This window comes from Saccopteryx bilineata, chromosome 7 (genome assembly GCF_036850765.1).
Source record: "Saccopteryx bilineata isolate mSacBil1 chromosome 7, mSacBil1_pri_phased_curated, whole genome shotgun sequence".
NCBI lineage: Eukaryota > Metazoa > Chordata > Mammalia > Chiroptera > Emballonuridae > Saccopteryx > Saccopteryx bilineata.
Genome location: NC_089496.1, coordinates 15,585,118 through 15,609,643, shown reverse-complemented (window position 1 = coordinate 15,609,643; position 24,526 = coordinate 15,585,118). Strand labels below are relative to the sequence as shown.

General features: G+C 43.0%; 1 protein-coding gene and 1 pseudogene across 2 annotated transcripts in view; both read right to left on the bottom strand.

Annotated features, from left to right (window-relative positions):
* The window catches only part of LHFPL3 (LHFPL tetraspan subfamily member 3), a 787,193-nt gene that overhangs the window by 697,299 nt on the left and 65,368 nt on the right, over positions 1-24,526 (bottom strand). The window lies entirely within an intron of this gene.
* Positions 8,315-12,303, bottom strand: LOC136310634 (dynein regulatory complex protein 8 pseudogene; annotated as a pseudogene).

Here is a 24,526-nt window from a genome sequence, read left to right as displayed (position 1 = left end):
TTTTTAAGCACCTACTAATGGCAGACACTGGGGATACCAAACAAAGAAGATTGATCCAGGCTCTGACGATGCTCAGACAGCAAGGGAGAGACTAGGCAAACGAATCAGTGTGACAGAAGCTGTGACACAGGAAGCACACCCAGGGGACAATCTTTTCGTCAGGGGGAGTTTCCTGAAGGAGAGACAATAGGAATTTGCCAGTGACTAACAGGAAGTTAAGAGTAAGGAATGGGATATGGCAGTTGTCCAGGTAGCTCAGCACTGCAGGACCATAATCAAGTGTGAAGGACAGGAAGACTTCAGCTTGAACTCTCTGCTAACGGCTGGAAGAGACTGAGAAGTTGGTTACCTTATTTCTTATCTCAAAAGACACTGAGAAATTGATTACCTTATTTCTCTGAGCCTCTATGTTCTCCTCTGTATAATGGCATAATAAACACAGGATGGATTTGAGAATTAAATGAGGCAAAACATGGAAATGCTTTGTAAACTGAAAAGCATTAAAAATGTTTGTTATGCCTTCACCAGGACAATGTTTCACCTGCTTCCTCCCTCACTTTGTCCTAGTTTTGCCATAAAATGAGAAAAAGAAAACACACACACACACAAAACAAACAAGGAAAACGACCCAGAGAGAACAGCAATAGATTACTACTCTGACCAGGATTATATTTGTATTCACGGTATCTGTTCAGGAAATGATATTTGAAATCAGGGAATGACCCTCGGAGCCAATACAGAATTGCTTCCATGGGAACGGATCTAACTCAAAACACGTGGGAAGAGAACTGTGAACTTTTTATAAACTGACAAAGACTTATTTACTTCTGTAGTTCATCCTAGACTTCAGGACTGGTAAAACCTTCATAGGGAGGTTTATATAGCTGTCATATTTATGTTAAAAAAGAGTTGAGAAACTGAAGAGACAAAAAACACAGAACAAAATAAAATAGTTAAATAAATAGGAAATAATACTCATGTTAAAAATTTGTTAAAGTTAGTTTCTCATCCTGAAAGAAATAAATTTAAAATAAGGTTCACCCTATCCATCTATCACGAGAAACTGCATGCTTAAGTAGTTCTGTTTTTTGGTATCTCCACAGAGCTCAAGATAAACTTTTTACCTACAAGAGCCCGTAATGTGCTATTTAACATGAACTGCCTTTTCCCTGTTCACTATCAAATTCCCACTCTCCCTTCAAGGTTCAAGCTTGTCGTCACCTCCTTTTTGAACTAAACCCCTTGGATTACTCCCATTGTGCACTGCTTTTTTTCTGGTGGTTCAAATCCCTCTTTTCTGCCTTTTAAGTAGTAGATATTCATTAAGTGTTTGCTAAATAAATAGGTTATTAAAGCATAATAAATACACCACTTATACTGCCAATCTGCTTGTTCATTTATTTTGTATTTTAGATTCAATTGTTGATAGGAATGTATCATTGTCATTTTATTGTTTATATTTTTTATCTTTTTTTTCCTTCTTCTTAAAGAAGACCCTTTAACATTTCATGTAATACTGGTTTGGTGGTGCTGAACTCCTTTAGCTTCTCCTTGTCTGGGAAGCTCTTCATATGTCCTTCATTTCTAAATGATAGCTCTGCTGGGTAGAGTAATAATCTTGGTTGTAGGTCTTCGCTTTTCATCACCTTGAATACTTCTTGCCACTCCCTTCTGGCCTGTAAAGTTCCTGTAGAGAAATGAGCTGATAGTCTGATGAGAGCTTCTGGGTAGGTAACCTACTGCTTTTCTCTTGTTCTTTTAAGATTCTCTCTTTGTCTTTGAACTTTGGCATTTTGATCATAATGTGTCTTGGTGTGGGCCTCTTTGAGTTCATTTTGTTTGAGACTCTGCACTTATTGAACTTGACTGTCTTGTTCCTTCACCAAATTAGGGAAGTGTTCTGTCAATATTTTTTCAAATAGGTTTTCAATATTTTTATTTTCTCTTCTCTTTCCAGTACCCACATGATGTAAATGTTGGTACACTTAAAGTTGTCCCCTTACACTGTCTTTTTTTTTTAATTCTTTTTTCTTTCTGCTGTTCTGCTGGGTGTTCTTTGCTTCCCTGTATTCCAAATCACTGATTTGATTCTCAGTTTCATCTACTCCACTGTTGATGCCCTGTAAACTATTCTTTTTTTTTAACATTCTTTTTTTTAAAATGTTTTTCTTTCTTTCTTTCTTTCTTTACAGAGACAGAGTCAGAGAGGGGGATAGACAGGGATAGACAGACAGGAACGGAGAGATGAGAAGCATCAATCATTAGTTTTTCGTTGCACATTGCAACACCTTAGTTGTTCATTGATTGCTTTCTCATATGTGCCTTGACCGTGGGTCTTCAGCAGACTGAGTAACCCCTTGCTCAAGCCAGCGACCTTGGGTTGAAGCTGGTGAGCTTTTGCTCAAACCAGATGAGCCCGTGCTCAAGCTGGCTACCTTGGGGTCTCGAACCTAGGTCCTCTGCATCCCAGTCGGACGCTCTATCCACTGCGCCACCACCTGGTCAGGCTGTAAACTATTCTTCATTTCAGTTTTAATGCATCCTTTATTTCTGATTGGTTCTTTTTAATGGTCTATGTCCTTTTTCATGATGCTGAAGTTCTCACTAAGTTCCATGAGCATACTTATTATCATTGTTTTGAATTCTGTATCTAGTCGTTTGCTTGCCTCCATTTCATTTAGTTCTTTTTCTGGAGATTCTCCTGTTCTTTCAATGGGACCTGTTCTTTTGTCTCCACATTTTGGCTGCTTCCCTATATTCATTTCTATGTATTAAGTAGAGCTGCCTTGTGTAGCAGGCCTGTGGGGCCCAGTGGCGCAGCCTCCCTAGTCACCCACGCTGGTGCTACAGTGCGCCCTGTGTGGTCTGCACACACTGTATTGTTGTAGTTGAGCCTTGACTGCTATTGGTGTCAGTGGGAGGGACTGGCCCCCAGGTGGACTGGCTGCAAGGACTGGCTGGGACTACAGTGCAGGAGCTGCTGTGCAGGAGTCAACCTTATGAAGCAGGACCTGCTTCAGTGGGCTTTGGTGCTCACCAAATTTGCACCTTCATCTGGCATGGTCTGAAGCTGTCCACTGAGTGCATTGGCTCTGGGGCCTCCCAGGAAGTGCAAAGTCAGCCACCACCTGTATCCTGGCTGGAGCCACCTGGCACGAGCTACAGAGCAACATGCAGATGGCTACTACTTGTGCTGGGCTTGGAGGTGCCCAAGAGAGGCCAAACTGTGAAGCAAAGCCAGCTGCTGCTAGTGCCAGGCCTGGGCCACTTAGCAAGAGGTACAGGGTCTGCAGAGGCCAGATGTTGCTTGTTTAAGAGATTTTAGGAAAGTCTAAAACATGAGGCAAGAGAGGTTCTTTGTATTGAAAATCCATTGTAAATAGCTTGGGTGTGCCTACAAGCTGGGTAGGGTGGGGTCTCAGGGAGTCACCAGAATAGGGCAAACATTGTGAACCAGGTTGATAGAGACCCAGATATGGTGCTTGCCTGCCATCTTTGTGAGCCTGGGGGGGGGGTGTCTCAAAAAAAGAACAATGGTTTCTGTCAGCACTTTTGTCTGGCAAGAAGTTGTACCCCCTGTTCTCATCTTGATGTCAGACAATTCAGTTCCTCCCTGCAGGTATGTCCTTGGTTCTTCTCAAGCTGCTGATCCAGTGCTGGAGCTCAGAGGGAGTGACACCAAGGAAGTCCTTGTGCGGGCCGTTGAAGAGGAGCTGCCTGGGACTCCGGCAGCCCTCTGTCATCCTTAGCTTCAATCCTCGTTGGCTTTTAAAGCCAGGAGTTATAGGGACTTTTCTTCCTGGCTCTGAAAACCCGGGCTGGGATGCCTGTTCAGGGTCTGGGACCCCTCAGTCCTCAGGGAGGGCCTCAGCAGCCAGGACACCCCTCCGGATTTTAAACACCACACGTGTGTAGGACCAGCCTGTTCCACATCTCTGCCCCTCCTACCAGTCTGGACGTGGCTTCCTCTTTAAGTCCCTAGTTGTAGGATTTCCATTCTGGTGGTTCTGGATGATGGTTGTTCCGTAGTTTGGTTGTGATTTTGATGTGCTGGTGGGAGGATTCAAGCACTGCGCATTACTTACACTGCTATTATGACCGGACGCCCCAGCATACTACTTCTGTTATCATGATGTGTGTGCAGCAGGAGGAGAGACTGCTCCCCGAGAAAGAGAACAGGAAATTACTGTCCCTTGGGAAACACTAGGGGAAATGGAATGACATGGCTGAAGACTTCTTGACCAACAGTTATATTTTTTCTTCCTGTGCGGCCACTGTGAGCATGGTCATAAACTCCTGGTAATTCCCAGGAATGTCACAAAGGCCTCATGTTTTCTCAGATGGTACAGTAAGAAGGTCAAAATTAAGTACAACTCAATCTTAATTCATATAATTTTTAAGTGAAATACAGTAGTCTCTCATCTATTGCAAGGGTTAGGTTCCAGAACCCCCCACGGTAGGCGAAAATATCAAAGTAGGGACCTTATATTTATTTTATTGTTTATATAAATTTTAAGGCTTTATAAATGCTCTTCATACTCTTATAAACACTTCCTATGCTCTTAAACACTTTCTACACTCTTAAACCTACATAATTTTAACAATATGTAAAAATACCTATATACCGCAAAATCTCACAATATAGCAAAAAATCCACGATACAAAATTAGATATATACAATTTAAAAACCTGTGATACAGTGAGACCATAAAAAGAGAGCCGCGACATGGCGAGAGGTGACTGTAACTATGGGAGTTAAGAGGGACGTGGTAAAATGATTTGTTGGGCAATGAAACCCATAAAACACTAAGATTCTCTGCTCTTGGTGTTATAGCTATAGAATATTTCTTAAAATAAGAATGCTACCTGATATAACATTATAGCCTATAATTTATAATTATAAAATTTGTGTAATTTTTTTGGAAAACTTACTTGGTACTAATTACTTTAAATTGAATGTGTTCCAAGGTCCATTAGACTGTTCTTTATGCTCTGATATATTTTTTCACATTTGATTTTATTTACAGCCTTCTCTGATTTCCAGATTTTATTGGGACTCCTTGGATATATTAATCTGCTGTTTTTAACCCAACCAAGCAAAACATGACAACAAAAACAGAAGAAAATCTCTGCAAACTTTTCAACTGTCCCACTATAACTCTTAGTTATTGGGCTTTTAAACAATATTACATGGTAAAAATAGGGATCTAATGAAGGAGAAAAGAGAATGCCTCTGATTTACCTAGACTGAGCTTTGCTAAGCCTTTGCTGTATAGCACTGTCACTCCGTCCCCGAGGAACTTAGAGCAGCATAACTGCCCTTGCTGGCTGTGCCCTCCGCTTTCAGCCTATTGACTGACCTCTTACCAACTTTCTCTGGTATCTTATCATAACCGCTGCTCTGGATTTATGGCTATTATGTCTTTTTTTTTTTCTTTTTTTTTTTTTTTTGTATTTTTTCTGAAGCTGGAAACAGGGAGAGACAGTCAGACAGACTCCTGCATGCGCCCGACCGGGATCCACCCAGCACGCCCACCAGGGGCGAAGCTCTGCCCACCAGGGGGCGATGCTCTGCCCCTCCGGGGCATCGCTCTGTTGCGACCAGAGAAACTCTAGCGCCTGGGGCAGAGGCCAAGGAGCCATCCCCAGCGCCCAGGCCATCTTTGCTCCAATGGAGCCTCGGCTGCGGGAGGGGAAGAGAGAGACAGAGAGGAAGGAGAGGGGGAGGGGTGGAGAAGCAGATGGGCGCTTCTCCTGTGTGCCCTGGCCGGGAATTGAACCCGGGACTTCTGCACGCTAGGCCGACGCTCTACCACTGAGCCAACCGGCCAGGGCCTCTGGCTATTATTTCTTGTGTCATTGCTATTGTGTGTCATTTTGTGCTATCTTTGTTTGCCTGCATTTGACCTAATTCATGTCCCTCTGTAACAGTGGGTCTTTGGAAGCCATTTTGTACAATGTGACCCTAATATAAGGTGGGCAACTGAAGAAAACTGGGCCAATTCCCCTTCCTGGGAATCTGGAATAAGTCCAAGAAAGTTGGTCCTTGTTAGTGTAGATGAACTTATAGGCTTATGGACACATAAATTCAGAGGCAACAGAGTTGCCATGTTTCCACCATGTGGATCCAAGGTGGGGAAGGTGCTCTACACGGAGAGAAGAAGGGCAGGGGTCTTGCTGGTTTTCCAATGCTCCTTCCTTCAGGCCCACCCACCTTCTTGTTCTTGAGGCCAGCAAGACCACCCTGAATTTCTCCATTGGGGTTTAGGTTTATTTGCCTATTTCTATCACTTTTAGCCAGTAAAAGCCTTTACTAATAAATGCATATTTATAAAAAGCTAAGTTTTATTTTGGAGGGTGTTGTAAAATCTAAAGCTAGCTGAACACCACAAACATTAGGATATAAAGAATGAATGTCATTATGACTGAACCCAGCATGTGAAATCACCTGCTGACCTAGGAGAGTCCAGGCCGGGGACATTTATCCTCATGAAATATGTTTGGGGCAGAGTAGAAATCGAGACAGAAAAATTGGAGAAGGAAGCATCTCCATGGCAGACTGTTTTATTTCTTCCACCTGTTGCACAATTACTCCCACCTCTTGTAACTACTGCCTCTCCTGTCAGTCAGCAGGTCCTTCTGATAGCTAAGTAGATAAAAACTACAGAAACTGTCTCCAGTAGGAGTGGTAGAGAAAGTCTGAGAGTAGGTGGCAAAAAAACTAGCTTCCAGTGTCAGAGAAAAAACACTGCCTATAATGACATGGGTGACACTCCATGGCAGACAGGCCAGAGCACGCAGGTAAGTCACTGCACGTACAGGGGGCCTTGGGTTATGACAGTCTTGACATATGACATTCAGAGTTTACAATGCTCACTCCCATAAAAACTTTAAAAAAATGAGATGTGAGTGTTTTGGCTTATGCCATTAGTGTCATATTTACGGACCACCTGGGTGAACTAGTTTGGTTGTGCGCAGTGGAAGAATACACAGTAACATGACATGTGAGTGAGGGAGTTGGCCTTCCACAGTACACTTACCTACGCCAGTTTGAACTGTTAAAAGCACAAGTGTTCTGTTCGTGCTAGGCTAGGGTGTGTTTCAACTTACACCAAAATCCAGGTTGCCTCACTGCCCTAGGAACAGAAAACTGTGCTGTAACCCAAGACCCCTGTACTCAGAATGTGAAAAGCCTGTGAGCAGACAGAGGAATCCAACTATTTCAATGACAATTAAACTGCTCTGAAATGACAAACCACAAGTTAACTCTGTAAACTGACTATGGACACAAATTGAGAAAAAATTAGATTTAATTAAAAAACTTCCCTTTGTTAATCATATTAAAAGGGCTTTGTTATTTAGTAAGATATCCAGCACTTAATTCAATAACTACAAGCTCCCTGTAAGTCAGAGATCTAGATCTCCCTTCGCAGTGCCTCGCAGTCTGTGAGGCGTACAGTAAATGTCGGTTAACTGTGATACTAAAATTAGCTCTCTAAGCAAGAGCCGCCACAGCATACGGAAGTGTCGATCTTCAGAAAATGATGACTAGCAATTACAGCTAATTAATCTCAATTGTCTCATTAATGCTAACCAGAAAGTTTAAAAAAGAAATGTAATATCAATAGTAATATAAATGTATATATTTAGATTTCATCCATAATTTCATTACAAAATTAATTCTCGTGACAGTAGGGTAGTAAACTAAAACAAATAGAACATGTTTGAAGAGGATTTCTTTTCCTTTTTTTTATAAATGACTATTTACTTCTTTCTGATAATTAAAAAAAGAACTTTCAAAGAGTCAGAAAGCTTAGAAGGGTATAAAAAAGAAAATCTAAATGATCTAAATTATATCACCAGGCCCATTAATTGATAATATTTCTAAAGTTATGTTTTCACTTTTTTTTTTTTTGCAATTTTGTTAGTTTGAGGCCCAGAAGCATCAACATCACCTGAGAGCCTTGAGGAACATATCTTAGCCCCCCTCCCCACAACCATCACACTGTTGTCTGTATCCATGAGTTGGGGGGTTTTGGGTCCTTTTTTGCTCTATCCCTACACCTCCCTCACCCACCAATGCCCCCAAGAATAGTTTTTAAATAATTAGCAATCTGTCATTCCACAAGGCAAGACATACCAAATAAACTTGTTTTAAATTGCTATGATTATCTTTAAAAGAAAAACAAACTTGAAATAGTTGTGATGAGGCATTAATTAGCACATATAGGAATTATAAGATAAAATGTGAAATTAACAAGGGCAAGAAATTTTTTAAATTATCTTTTCCATTAGAAATTGGTCTTTAGAGTGTTTAATTTTTATCTACCACCATCATTGTTATATAGTCCTTGTAATTAACAGAATTCAATTCTGGATCAATTGCTGGAGACATTTCTTCCACTTCTTCCTGAGAAAAAGGCTCGCCTTCTTCAGACATATACTTGATCAGTTCTTCCTTAGAATGAAACCCACATTTAGCTAGATCTAATACCTCAAAAGCTCAAAGAAGGATATCTTCTGGAAGTGGTTAGTATCTTCCTTCTAGTACTATCCTGGTCGTTACTGGAAGAAAGTTTTCCAGTCTAATGTATCTAGAGGCTGCTTCTCCCTCCACCTCTGCAATCAGACCACGTCGCTCTCCTTCACTAGGGCAGCAGCCTCATGACCCGATGACTGTTCTGATCTCTATCCACTGTATAAGTCACCTCACGCTCAAACACTTCAAAAGCCTCTGAATATTCTGTAAAATTCTGCTACTACTATCTCTGTGCCTTTCTTTTCCTTACCGTCTGCTATCTTGTGCAGAGCCTGTCACCAGGGAGATGCCCACCACTAACCTAGGTCACAAGGTCCTTGCCCTCTTCATCCCCTGCAAGTCAGGCCTACAGGACCCACGACTCAGAATCCTAAAGGGAGAAGACCCTGGATTCAGTTCTTTATAATCATTATCTTTATTGATAATCTCTATTTGATAAGACATCATATATTTTCCTTTACTTCTTTGTATATGGTTTCTTTTAATTTTTTAATATATTCATAATGCTGATTTAAAGTCTTTGTCTAATAAGTCCAACATGTGAGCTTCTTTATGGATAGTTTCCATTGACTACTTTTTCTCATGTTTGGGCCATACTTAACATAGAATTCTTTGTTGCAAAGTAGACATTTTAAGTAATATAGTGTGGCGCCTCTGGAAATCAGATCCTCCCTCCCATGCAAGGTTTATTATTGCTCTTTTTTGTTTGTTGTTGCTTATTTATTTGTTTAATGACTTTCCTGAACTGATTCTAAAGTCTGCATTCTGGGGTATATGTAATCAGAGAAGTCTTGGCTCAGGCAGCTTAATGGTCAGCTAATTACTGGGCATAGATTTTTTTATTTTTTTTACAGAGACAGAGATAGAGTCAGAGAGAGGGATAGATAGGGACAGACAGACAGGAACGGAGAGAGATGAGAAGCATCAATCATTAGTTTTTCATTGCGGCACTTAGTTGTTCATTGATTGCTTTCTCATATGTGCCTTGACGGCGGGCCTTCAGTCAACCGAGTAACCCCTTGCTCGAGCCAGTGATCTTGGGTCCAAGCTGGTGAGCTTTTTTTTTTTTTTTTTTGCTCAAGCCAGATGATCCCACGCTTAAGCTGGCGACCTCGAGGTCTCAAACCTGGGTCCTCTGCATCCCAGTCCAATGTTCTATCCATTGCACCACCACCTGGTCAGGCCATAGATTTTCTTAATTGCCTTGAACCAACAGTTTCCCTGCCTTTGCTGGGGATTCTATGTGTGTTCTGGGCCACACTGGCAATGCTCTGGACGTTTCTAACTGCCTTAGTGCCTTCACTTCCAGCTTGTACAGAGCGTCAACACCAGCCACTCATGGGTAATTTGGACTTTCTCTGGTCTTTCCTGACATGACCACAGCCTTCCACATTCATGTGGCCTCCTAGATCTCCAAGACTATGATGGCAGATCTCTCCTATGAACATCTTGTTTCTCACAACTACCTTTTAACTTTTGGGGCAAGCTCTTGTTTGCCCTAATTGGCATTGCAGCCTCAGGCATGTGTGATATTAAATAATTGCCGGTAAGTGTTTTTTACACATGCTTCAAAGACAGTTTTCCTGCAGAATGAGTTCTGAATCAGATCAAATAATAACATGCCCCGTGAACAGGGCTTTTCCATGAAACTATGAGACTGGTCAAAGAATGATAATGACCTGGACTTTCTGAAGTATTCCTAACCTGTTACGCCCACTCCAGGGGCTGCTAGGCTGCTGGCTTTCACAACCACCATGGTTGTGAGGTTGCTAGTGATCAAGGCTACTAAAGAGCTAGGAGAGGAAGGTGGGTGTTGGACAAATAAAAATGCCATCGAGCTTATTATTCTTATTGAGATTCAGCTGTTTTTCTTGAATAGCTACTTCTCAGATTCTGCAAGCCTTTGGTTGATTTTCAGAGCTCAAAAAGTTGGTTTTAATAATTTTTTGTTAGTGTTCTTATTGCTTTTTTATGGAGGTTCAAGTTTTGGAAGTCCATTACATTAGAGCTTCCTTTTAAATTTTTTAAAAGAAGTATTTTAAAACTTCTATACTAAAAGAACAAAAGAACAGAATGTGACAGTTGATGTATTAATCTCCAATTTAGAACCACTTATACAGTTCACAGCATTATAACATAGTTAAAAGATGCAGTTAACTTAGCTCACTCTAGGATTGAAATAAAACCCTATTTCTTGAAAGAATGAATGAGGGGTGAATGAATGAGTGTGTGAATGCATGCATAAATGATGAAAATCCATCCTTTCAAGGAGCTCAAGTGTCACCAGGAGAGGCAGGCTGGCTGCCTACCAAGATGCCGTCCAAAGAGGTAATCATTATCTTGGTGATTTTACCCTGGTGCCAAGTCTCCCTTCAGTTTTGCAGACTCAGCTTAGAGCCATTCTGCCAGCACATAAGTGGGGCCATATCTCTTGGACAGCTTCTCATTAACCCAGCTTATAGAGATCAGAATGCCAAGTTATTAATTTACAATAAGAACTATAAATACCATGAGAACCACAATAATTATATCAGTAGGTCTAGTACATTTTCTCTCTGTAGGTAGATCTACGTGGGCAGACAAATCCTTTTGAGAAACTCACTAGGTGAGCACAAAAATAAGAACAAGGAGAACTGTTATAAAATGTTTAATGACATTGGGTATTGAGGCTGGAGAATCTATTAAACTCAACTTCTGCCTTATTCCTGTTGCTTTAGGAATAATGTGAAGATAGTAATAATTTAGAAATAATGTGAAGGTAATCTTGCCACGTAAGATCTAAGGCTCTTCTCGCCTGCAGGAGTGGGTTGTGGCGTGAGAGGTTAGAGGACAGGGAGGGAATGAGCACCTTCTCTGTGTGTCTTGGGGGCCACCCCAGCTTTTTTGGGATGTTGAGCCAAGCAAGAAGTTGAGGTTGTAGTGCCCAGCTGTGATAGAGAGGGAAGCTGATGCTTAAACCAGAAGAGGGAGTGCCCTGACCTGCGTAGTACGGGGTTTCCCTGAGCTTGAGAAAGGGGAGAAAGGGTGAGGATTGGGAAAGTGGTTCCACAGTGGTAGAGGCATACAGTGGAGGCATACAGCCCCTCGTTCAGAAAGTCCCTGGACATTCAGTATCTATCTGCTCAGAAGGCATAGGTTTTCTTTTTCTTTTTTTTTTAAGCGAGAGTAGGAGAAATACAGAGACAGATGCCCTGTATGTGCGCCGACAGGGAGGGATTCACCTGATGACCCCATCTGAGGCCATGCTCACAACTGAGTTATTTTTAGCACCTGAGGCAGAGGTTCAAGGGAGCGATCCTCAGTGCTGGGGACCAACATGCTCAAATCAATTGAGCCATGGCTGCAGGAAGGGAAGAGAGAGAGAGAAGGGAGGGGAGAGGGGTAGAGAAGCAGATGGTTACCTCTCCTGTGTGCCCTGACCAGGAATCGAACCTAGGACTTCCACACTCCAGGTAGACACTCTGCCACTGAGCTAACCAGCCAGGGCTGGCCTAGGTTTTCAAATGGACCATTCCAACTACGAGTTCCTCTTCGCAAAACTAAGACTTCCCAAAGGCTGCTTACACTCTGGTGTGAAAGAGCTCCCTCTCCTGGGCAAGTTTGAATGGTTCTCACCAAGATCATCTTTGCCGATTCCCCTTTTAATTAGTGCCATTTCTGAAAAAGCTCTTGATATGTTCATTTTTTAGTCTTACTTTGGCTTCATTCAAGACCCTCAAATTGACTTCACGGACACCTGCTCTGACCCAAGATCTAGGAGGCATCTCGGTTCTGCTGCCACCTCCTGCCTCTGCCACTCAGTTTTATATTTATTGTGACAGCATCGAAAGCGTTACTGTAGCATCTGGCTTCCAAAGAACTGTCTCAAAAGACTCCTGATCCTTCTCTTTTCTCCTTTGCGCTCTGTCTAGTCTTCAATCTCCTCTTCTTTAGTCTCCCTCAGTTTCTGTAGTTGAAACCACTCTCGGACATGTTTGTATTTCGTCCATCCTCAACCCCCACAGTGGTCTCATTTGCCATCATTAATATCCACCTATGTAACTTACTATACCACATACTCTGCTCTTATAACTCAAAACTTCTCTTTTCCATTCTTTCACCTGTCTAGGTTACAGGTGGAAAAGGAGAAGCCAGGTGTGTAAGATTCACGCCAGCACTGTAAGGTATTTTCCCCGCCGAGGAGGACAGACGGTATAGCCACCTAGTGTGGAACAGCACAGCTTTATTTAGTAGAGCGCTTCCCGGACAAGGTTCTCTGGTCCAGGAGATGGGGGCCAGAGAAGTGGCGCCGCCTCCCCCACCCAGGGGTAATTTATAGCATCGGTAGGGTGGTCGGGTTGATACGATGTGGTGAAATTTCATTGGCTGACAGACAGTTGTTCTTTTTCAAAGGGCTTCTGGGAAGTTTCTTTTGGCACGCATGGGTGTGGGCTTTTCCAGCCAAAGTTCCCGGGCCTGGTTCCTCACGTGACCTTCCCCCATTGCCAACTGACCTCACATTCCGACCTTTTATGTTAGATGGGGGCGCCTCTTCGTCTGGCTACTTCCTGCTGGTTAGGGGCGTCGTGGAAAAGGGAGGCCGGAAGGTGGTGGCTCTGAGGGGAGTCGTGTATATGGGTGTAGGAGCATATGCACGTGTTTGATTGTGACTCGAGAAACCTCACGGATGCGGTCCACATGGGGTCCCGTCCACCTGGGCTGTAGGGAGCCGGGCTGGAGCTCACTCAGAAGAACCCTGTCTCCTGGCTGGAGGGGGACCATCGGGTGTGTTTCATATGGACCCCCTATGGGAGGAAGGGTGCAGTCCGCGTATTCCCTGAGAAGATGGTGGAGTAAAGACAGAAAAGGGAGGTATGTGGCAAGAGGAGGGGAGTTTGGCTAAGAGAGCAAAATTGGGAATTCAGTGTCAAAAGAAGCCTATTAGATCGAGGAAAGAAAAAACCTGAAGGAGTGCAAAACAGGGAATTCCGTCCAAACTGCATGTCAGGAGTGGTGTGCAAAGGGAAAAAGAAGGGGTCCCATCCACTCCCATAACTGAGACCTCTGAGAGAACCAGAGGTCCAGAGTGTGATGGCAAAACAGAGGAGGTAGCCCCCATGTCCACAAGAAATGAGATAAACTTATCCACTCCTGCAGCATTAGCTTGGGCTTGGTGAGGGTGATGGGGGTCTCCGAGTCCAGGCCATGTCAGTCATCCATGAGGCCTAGGAGTTCGAGCGGTGGGCCCGCCTGGCTGGCTTGGCCTCCCATTTGGGTGGCTTGTCCTCCACATAGAAGCGCTAAGGAAAAGCCTGTTGCCCAAAAGGGGCAAACGCTCTGCCAGTGACCGGGCTGCTTGCAGTCAGGGTAGGGCTCAGTGGGCAGCCGCGGGCAGGGGCCCTGCCAGCCCAGTGACCCTCTGCCACATTTAAAGCAAGCTCCTGGTGGGGTTCCTCTTTGTAGCCCGGACTTAGGTCCGGCCCCTCCTATGCCTTGCCCCTGTTGCTCTGCCGGCCTCAGCGCTGCCACAAGAGCCTGGGATTGGAGTGTTACTTTCTGCTGCAAGCGGACCTGGTAAAACAGTCTTGGCCTTTTTCTACTAGCCACAATCATTAAAAACATTAAATGCCATATTCATCAGGTCTCAGATAGGGGTTTGGGGTTGAGAATAAGAGGAGGGGGGCTCCTGGGGAGCCCAGCACCCAGATCTGGCTGGAAACGCTGGAGCCAGAGGCAGGACAGGGCCAGGCCTTCCTGCAAGAAGGTCAGGGTTGGACCGTGGGGTCAGGATCCCTGCAAACCTGCGTGAGGGCCGATGGCCGGCAGAGGAGTGCCTGATGGGGGAGGGGCTTAAGAACACAGCAGAGAAGGGAGGGGCTCCTGGCTGGCAGGGGAGGGGGCTTCCTGGAGGGAAGAGCCCTGAGTGAAAGAGGTCCTCAGAGGGACCAGAGAGGGGTCCCGAGAGAGGGACGCCCCTGGGGGTTGGGCAGGAGGGGGAGAGAATGGGGGATCAGTGAAGGAGGAAAGATCAGGAGTGGAGGTTTTAGCTGAGGTTTCTCTGGCCAATAAGGGCCTGTGCCATAGAACAGGCGGCACAGAGATTAGGACGGGAGCGCAAATACTAGAAGCCCTGAATGTAAGGGATCTCCAACCATTTTCCAGTTCATTGGCAATAATTAACTTGGTGAGGGTGTTAAAATCGAAAGTCCCGTCAGGAGGCCACCAGGCTTGATTATCCCAGGGGTCCCTAAACTTTGGCCCGCAGGCTACATGCGGCCCCCTGAGGCCATTTATCCGGCCCCCGCCGCACTTCCAGAAAGGGCACCTCTTTCATTGGTGGTCAGTGAGAGGAGCACAGGATGCATGTGGTGGTGCCGCAAAGTGTGGTGTTGCTCACGTACAGTACTACTTCCGGTGACATGGGATGCACGCATCATGGCTCCGGAAGCACATCATATCACTTGTTACGGCTAGCAGTGACAAATATGGAACCGGACATTGACCATCTCATTAGCCAAAAGCAGGCCCATAGCTCCCATTGAAATACTGGTTAGTTTGTTGATTTAAATTTACTTGTTCTTTATTTTAAATATTGTATTTGTTCCCATTTTGGTTTTTTACTTTAAAATAAGATATGTGCAGTGTGCATAGGGATTTGTTCATAGTTTTTTTTATAGTCCAGCCCTCCAACAGTCTGAGGGACAGTGAACTGGCCCCCTGTGTAAAAAGTTTGGAGACCCCTGGATTATCCAGTGGGTCTGTGGCCTGGCCACATCGGAGAAGATCAGTTTCTTCTTCTTTAAGGAGGGAGAGATTTTGGATAAGAGACTCCTGGAGTGTTTTTAAATCAAGTTTAGTTCCTGTGCCTCTATGGTCACCCTCAGCCCTCGGAGTGATCCGAGATGAGAACTGTCATCCCGCAACTCAAGCTCTGGTCACCAGACGGTTAGGTAGAGTGGGAGTGTCCAGGATGTCTCCACGGGCACAGATGCACTCAGAACAGATAAGAGGTCCCTGATGCAGCTGAGATTACGAACAGGAAGTCTTAGTGGAAAGAACTGAGGGGAGGCTGGAGGCAGGGGACTTTCCGCACCATGTGCGGAAGTGGATGGGAAGTCGGAGATCCTGGTTCTTCCTCGGAAGGGAAGGGGAGAGGAGTGGCCCCAGCGGGCTTCAAACTCCTCCCAGGTTTCAGCACCAATGTAAGGTATTTTCCCCACCGAGGAAGAAAGAAGGGAATAGCCACCAAGTGTGGAACAGCAAAAGCTTTATTTAGCAGAGCGCTTCCCAGATGGGGTACTCTGGTCTGGGAGATGGGGGCCAGAGAAGTCGCGCTTCCTCCCCTATTTGGGGGTAATTTATAGTGTCGGTAGGGTGGTTGGGTTGATATGACGTGGTGAAATTTCACTGGTTGACGGACAGTGTTCTTTTTCAAACGGCTCCTGGGAAGTTTCTTTTGGCAGGCATGGGTGTGGACGGTTCCAGCCAAAGTTCTCGGGCCTGGTTCCTCACATGACCCTCCCCCATTGCCCACGGACCTCACAAGCACAGCTCCCAGGACTCACAGACATTCTCCTGACTGCTGACAGAAGGCTGGTGCTATGATCAGAAGACAGGAGACACTCTTAAGAATTCCACAAGGCACCCAGAAATGAGCTCCACTGACATTCAAGATTCAAAACTAACCTTTAAAATGGGCCCATAAGACTTTCTCCACTTCCTCTAACAACATGAACAAAGAAAGAGTAAAGGACCACTGCTTTCTTGCCTTAAGACTTAAAATCCTATCAAAAAGAGAAGAAATAAGGTCCAGGCTGACCGAGAGCAACATTTTTCCCATCCAGAAAGCAAATGAATTTAAAATGTTGCTCCTTAGGAGAAAATATCCTTTGTAGAACATTTTGAAAGAGAAGCCAGGTGCTGTGTATTCAATCAGCAAATGCTAATGAAGTCCTAAACTCAGGGCAAAAACAATTAAGAAGTCTTGAAATGCTGGTTCATCCGAATACTTGGTTAAAGGTACACTTACAGGGCCAATTAGCAGGTACATTTTTAAAAATTAACTTTAATGATGATTGACAACGCCATCCTATGTCTAAGCAGATAAGAAGCCACTAATTTGTGAGAGGTACTGACAGTCCTGTGGCCCAAAACCCTACCCCTAACTCGTCCTGGCCCATGGAACCTGCACATCAGTTACTGTTAGAAGCTTCTGTGAGAACTGACACAGGACACGCACAGTTACAGCACAGTTACAGGAAAGGCACAGGCAGTAGAGCATTACTCAGGGTTTTTATGTTGGTACTACAGGTGATAGTCAGAAAGGTTTCCTGAGGTCCACCGTGGCTGTCACTATGACAAAGCATCACGGCACGGTGGTCCCGTGCCCGGACTGGAAGTCTGGCTCTGTGAGGTGCCAGTGCTTCAGGCACCACAGTTTTTTCATCTGAGAAAGGAAACAATTAATATACATACTTACTTCATAGAACTATTGTGAACAGTACATTAATTACTATGTATAACTGCCTTTAGGAGTGGCTGGCACATGGTAAGTATGTAACAGGCATTTTGATTAATACCTTTAAAATCAGAAAACTGAGCCGGAAGGAAGTGAGACAACCTGGTGACAACCACACAGCAGGTAAGTGCCAGCGTCCTGAACAACCCTGCCCACCAGCCCAGCAAGCACTCTGCACACCATCTCACCACAATATGTGGGCTAGTTTTTCAGGCTTCTTTATGGAGACAGAACACAGGATATGTAAAGAGTGATCAGAAAGGAGGTTTAAAGAGAGTGACAGTCTGTAAAGATCTAGACCAGTGGGACACAAACTTTGCTGCACAAGTTCAGATCTCCTGATGCTTGGGCCATCTCCGAGTACAATTAAATCCAGCATCACGGAAGGTGGGACCCTGGCATAAGTAGTTAGCAAAGCTCCCAGGTGACGCCAGTGTGCAGTGAACTCAGGAGCAGAATCAGCTGAAGAACTTGTTAACCACAAACTGTTGGGCCCCACCCCAGAATCTTCATTCAGTAGATATGGGATAGGGCTCAAGAATTTACATTTCTAACAAAATTACCCGTTGACGTCATGCTGGGGTCCAGGGAAGACATTGAGAACTACAGCCCTCCGCTAGGCTAGGGCCAATCAAGAATTCTCTCTGCATCTGCGGGCCTGAATGAATCTGAGGAGCCAAAATCTAGTAGGTGAGTGAATGTATAATGAGGTAAGGGGGATCCAAGCACCCAAGAATGGGGCCTTGGGACCCACAGCTTTGTCCACCCCACAATTTCTTCCCTAAGGCGAATTCAAATAATGAATGAAGGTGTACTTTTTTATGCTAATCTTTGGCAGTTTTAATCAGACTAGGTTTTGTCTTTCCAATGCATCTGTTCCAATAGAAGCAATAACACCAAGCTTTCCATGAAAGAGATTGGATTTTTCAAATTAAAATCAACTTACCATTATTCATTTACAAAAACGTTTTCCAGGAAATGAATGAGCAGATATTTATCAGACAATGAAAACAGAAATCACAATTTTAATTGCCATTAAATTTCAAGTTCCATGAGAGTAAGAACCATGTCTGTTTGATTTAGAACTTTATGTCCGGAGCAAGTACAGTGCCCGTCACAGAGTAAACACAGTCAATAACTGCACGTTGGTCAAAGGAAAACAGGGAGGGGGGAGGGAGGATGCATTGAGCTCAGGATGCAAGGAAGGCAAAAAACAGTAAATGAGGAAAGGGGGATGATTTACCTTGATAATGGATACAGTCCACAATAAAAAGATAATAGTTACGGATATTTATGTATTGAATAGCATAACATAGAAGCATTAAAAAGAACTTTCAAGCATAGATGAGGGAAATACTAGAAGCTCATGGGTAGTAGACCTTTCTGAGTCACTGAATTTAACATCTGCTCTTACATACTGCATTTTATTGAACTCTCTTGTTAATTGACTTGATCTGTAAATGTTGGTCAGTGCATAGAGGACCAGCACTCACTTTAACTCACAGTCATAACCCGAATAATAAGTGAATGTTGGGTTTTAATCTCATCATCACTGTTAGGCAGATAAAATATATTATGCTAACTTTATTAAAGATGGCGGCCCTGGCCAGTTGGCTCAGCGGTAGAGCGTCGGCCTGGCATGCGGGGGACCCAGGTTCGATTCCCGGCCAGGGCACATAGGAGAAGCACCCATTTGCTTCTCCACCTCCCCCCCTCCTTCCTCTCTGTCTCTCTCTTCCCCTCCTGCAGCCAAGGCTCCATTGGAGCAAAGATGGCCCGGACGCTGGGGATGGCTCCTCGGCCTCTGCCCCAGGCACTAGAGTGGCTCTGGTCTCGGCAGAGCGATGCCCCAGAGGGGCAGAGCATCGCCCCCTGGTGGGCAGAGCGTCGCCCCTGGTGGGCGTGCTGGGTGGATCCCGGTGGGGCGCATGCGGGAGTCTGTCTGTCTCTCCCCGTTTCCAGCTTAAAAAAAAAAAAAAAAGATGGCACTGCCCACGTGGAAGCCCGTCGCCCAGGTGATATTAGTTGCCCTTCTTGCTTGAGATGGGCGTGATTATATTAATGTGTGTTGGGGGAGGGCTTTCGCGCCAAAAGGTTTTAAAAAGGAGAGAACACGTTGTTCTGGGGGAAGAGGAATTACATTCCAGGAGGAGTGCAGAGAAAGGCCACGTGGAGGAGAAGAGAAGCAGCCAAGATGGTGGAGTGCTGAAGGAGAAGCCAGTTTGTGCACAGTTTGTGCAGGGAGAAGAAGATGGAAAACAGAGGTGAATAAGGCTAGTGAGGTACAAATCTTTGATTCTAGGAAACTCGGATAAGTTAGTGGCTTTGGGAGCCCTGAATGGAAAGAGAATTGTTTTGCCACTGTGTGTATTTCTTGCCTGCCAGGTACAAGCTAGGATTAAAGCTAATGGCCCACCAGTTCTCGGCTCCATTGTTTCACTACCGTCTGTCCTAATCTAATGCGAACCTGCATGGGCCAGGCGGCTGTGATGGTGGCCATGGCTACTGGCTTTACAATCACGCTTCATGATTTTTGTATAGTACCTTGCTCTTTCCTTTGTAGTCTATCTTTTGCAACATGGATTATACTTTATTTCTGTACTTTTTAAAAACACTTTTATTGATGTATAATTTATATGCCTTAAAATTCACACATCATACATGCTAATTTGCAGTTTCTAGGCTTTTAGGAAGGTATAGCTTTATTTCTAATTTGACTTATAAATACCTTTCAGCTTTAAAATACACACTGGGCCTATGACACTATCAGCAGGAAAATAAAACATTACTTATTAACTCTCACTCTTCAGGTTAAAAACTTAAGGTATTTACTATTTTTCACCTTTTTACTCCTCACACTTGCTATTTAAAAAAATAATTTAGGATTTTCTACAAAGTTTACAAATACTAAACTAGTCCTTATCTTCTCTTCTAAGATGTATTTATTGCAAGTACATTCTATTCAGTAAACAAACTTTCAACAGTTAAGAATTAAATCTATATAACTAACTTCATTATTCATAATGATTCTTTTTAAATTCTCCTTTCTTGTTTTTTGTTTGTTTGTTTTTATAGAGAATACTTGTAAATTTTTCAGGATATAAATGACACATTTTCTAAGCCCTTCCAAATTTGAGAATGTCTTTCTGATTTCTTCAAATATATAAGGTCTACCAGAAAGTTCTGTCCTTTTTTGGAATAAAACAAAATACAAATTTTTCTTACCGTCAATAAACTTTATTAAATAATATAATTGCCATTATTATTGATTTCTTGCCAGCGTGAGGGCAATTTGTATATCCCATTTTTGAAAAATTTTTATCTTTTGATGTGAAAAATTGAACCAGTGCTTGTTTGATATCTTCATTTTTGAATTTTTTGCCCTTCAAAAAACTTTGTAAGGACAAAAACAAATGATAGTCGGAGGGTGCTAAGTCCGGGGAATATGGTGGATGCGACAGACATGCTTCTGTAGCATTTCTTCCTTGTTGAAATTTGTAAAAATTACAGTGGCGTAAATGAACTTTATCAGTAGCCACGGGTACACTATCGCTTCACACATAAGACTAACGTGAATCAACTTTGTTTTAGTTAATTTGCTACATCAGTATGTATACATTAAGTGATAAAAATAGAGAGGCACACATGCACCAAATAAACATGTGCTTACGTGTCGAAACTTGTTTTGATAGAAACGGACAGAACTTTCTGGTAGACCATTATATATGGCTTATAGTTTCTCAGTTACAACATTTCTCCTAAAAATCTGTTGACACATGGTCTTCAACTTATGACAATGTCTGTGGCTAACTTTATTTTTTATTCCTTTGTAAAAAAATATTTTTTTCCTTACTGAATGCTTGCCAGAATTTTTCCTTACTCTTGAAATTCAAATAATATCACACAGAATGTTTAGATTACAGCTATTTTTATTAATTTTTCCTGAACATAGAAAACCCTTTCAATCTGCAGATTCAGGTCCTTCTTGAGCCCTGGCATGTTTTCTTCTATTTATATCTACAAGTACTGTTTACAGTCTATTTGCTCTTAAACCTTCTGCAGAAATGCCAGTTATTGATACTATGTGCTGGATTATTCTTTCCCATTTCCATATTTAACATATCTTAATTTTCATCTCTCTATATATATTATTTTAAATAAAATAATAGCTAATATTTATTAAGGACTCACCATGTACCAGGTACATGGGTTATTAGAATGAATCTTCATAAAAAAAACTCTTTGAGATGGGTTACATTATATCCCCATTTTGCAGTTGGGAAATTTGAGGCTCAAAGAAAATACAATTAGGGCCGTGGTGGTTGGCTTACTGGTAGAGCGTCGGCCCAGCATGTGGATGTACCAGGTTTGATTCCCAGTCAGGACACGCAGAAGCGACCACCTGCTTCTCCACCCCTCCCCCTTCTCTCTCGCTGTCTTCCCCACAGTCATGTCTTGATTGGTTTGAGTGCATCAGCCCCAGGCACTGAAGACGGCTCCTTGGAGCCTCCACCTCAGATGCTAAAAATAGCTTGGTTGCGAGCATGGCACCAGATGGGCACAGCACTGGCCTCAGATGCGAGTTGCCAGGTGGATTCTGGTTAGAGCACATGCAGCAATCTGTTTCTCTATCACCCCTTCTCTCACTTTGAAAAGAAGAAAATACAATTATATATTCAAGGTCACAGAGCTGGTAAGTGATGAAGTTATGACAGGAAAAGAATCAGTCTGATTAGATCCTATGCTCTATGCTTACTAAGAAGAATATATGTATCATAAAGAAAAGAATAAGACTTCATGATATTGACAAAAGAAGTCATATTTTCCCCATTAAATCTATGCTAGTAGCAGAATTCAATGTTTCTGTTCTAATCAGAGGATTTGTTATATATAACCAGCCCAATAAATACTCACCTATGGCATTTCCCATCATGATAAGCAAGAGATTTGGTAAAGCCTGGGATTGCACTGTGACTGAAGGTCCCTGATGGAGGCTCCACCCATACCCATTGTTTCTGTTACCCAGCAGAGCAGTGACTGTGCTGAGAAGCCCTTTTCCATTATCTCTATCTTCCCTAAGGTTCAGATTGGATCTACACATTTACATGAAGCTTTATGACTTCTTCCCAGAAAGTTTAGTGGCTTTCTGCTCTATTACATCTTGTCCCAAGCATTAACTAGCACACCGACAGGAAAGTTCATTAGCTGATGCATCTATTATGCCCCCCTCCTCCTTGCAAGTCCTGCTTTCTTACTGCCAGTTTGGACAAATAAATAGCTGACTATCCAAGATTTAAAAGAAAATAAGCAGAGTTGGTACTAGCCTCTTAGAATAAGGGAGTGATGCCATTTTCATGTTCAAGAAAACATCAAAAATGCACAGGCAAACTTGCAGACTCACAAGGGAAATTCCCTATGTTGGCAGTTGCTCTGGTTCAGACCAATCTGCACTGAGGAAGGCCCTGGAAGTGTGGACTATTCCCCCAAATTACATTGAATTCCCTGAGAGACCAATTTGGAGACCTGGCTCTATCCTGGAGTGGCACCAGGGATACACCAATCAATCTAGATTTCCAAGCTTGCCCTTGAAGTGGATCTGGTTGGACTGAAGTTGGCAGGGAACAGCAAGGTCTGTATCTCCAAGCCAGCTGGCACTATTTCTTTCCAAACTTCTGTGCTAAGTTAACAAAATTATAGTCAGCAGTCTTACCTGATCTGATTGATTTCTGGTTTCAGAATTTAGGAGCATACACTGAAGTATGTGTTAGAAGACTTAAGAATAAATTGAACCCAAAGGATAAAAGAAAAACATTAACTGAACTCTTTGAGAAATTCCATTAAGAAAAAAACAAAAAGACAAATCACAGACTGGGAGAAAATATTCAAAGTCTACACATACATCACCAGACTGGTATAACAGATATATGAAGAACTCTTACACCAAACTCGTACCAAAGATTAGAAAAGACACTTCACTGACAAAGATATACTGGTGGCCAATAAGCAAATTAAAAAGTGCAAATTAATGGAAGTTACAAAATGGTGATGGGGATGTAAAGTACAGTATACGAAATATAGTCGATAATATTGCAATAACTATGTATGGTGTGAGGTTGTTGCAGGAAGGGACAGCCGATGGAGGATAGGACACTCAAACAAGTTAGTGGAGGAAGAAGAATTTATTAGTAGCTGGTGGAGCACATGAGGATAGTAGCACCAAAGCACAAGCTCCCCAAATTAGATTTTCTTACAGTATCCAAGCAATGGGCATGTGATCCCTTTGTTTAACTTTCCCAGGACTCAAGAAGAGGGGAAGGGGAGTTACAGTGTGTCAGCAAGGGGGGAGGGGTTTCAGATCACTGGCTGTAGCTACATACAGACCCTGCTTTTCTTGCTTTGTGTTTCAAGCAGCTCCAGGCAACCATTTAGAGAAATATGGGATATAGTTAATTTATAACTGGCTGATTCAGTTATCCCTGCTGGCTCCTTTTCCTTGTATTCTTCTGGTTTCTCTCCTCTCAAGGGAGAAGGGAGGCTTGCTCCCTCCTCAAGGTGAGTACTTGAAATATTGGGGAGAACACTTTGTAAAGTGTGTGACTGTCTAACCACTATGCTGTACAGCTAAAACCATACAAAATAATATTGAAAGTAAACTGTAACTGAAAAATGAAAAAACAATAATTTAATGCAAATTAAAACAAGATACCACAATGTATCCATTAAATGGCTATAATGAAAGGCAATGCAACTGTGAATGAAGATGTAGAGAAAGTAGAACTTTCATACATTGCTGGTAGTAATGTAAAAAGATACAGTCGTTTTGGAAAACACCTTAGCAATTTCTAAGAAGCTAAATATGCACTTACCCTAAGTCCAAGAAACTCCATTCCTAAATATTTACTCAAGAAAAGTGAAAATGTGTCAACACAAAGACTAATACATAAATGCCTGTAGCAGCTTCATGCATAAGAGCTAAAACCTGGAGACCACATAAACGCTCAAGTGGTAGCAAATGTAGTACATTCATACAATGGAAGACTATTCAGCAATGAAAAGAAATGAACTACCAATAAACACAGTAATTTTTATAAATCTGAAAAGCATGTTCCACAAAAGAGGCATAAGGCAACATACTATATAGTCCAATTCTCTGAATTAAAGAAAATGTCAACTGCTCTATAACGACAGAAAGAAGGACAGTGGCTGCCTGGGCCAAGAGCAAGGGAAACAGCTGCAGAGGGGCAGGGGAAAAGTTTAGGGGGGGTAGAAATATTGTATCTCTTAATTTTGAGTATTATTTAGGTCAGTGGTCCCCAACCTTTTTTGAGCCACGGACCAGTTTAATGTCATAAAATATTTTCACGGACTGGCCTTTAAGGTGGGACGGATAAATGTATCACGTGACCGAGACAAGCGTCAAGAGTGAGTCTTAGACAGATGTAACAGAGGGAATCTGGTCATTTTTTAAAAATAAAACATCGTTCAAACTT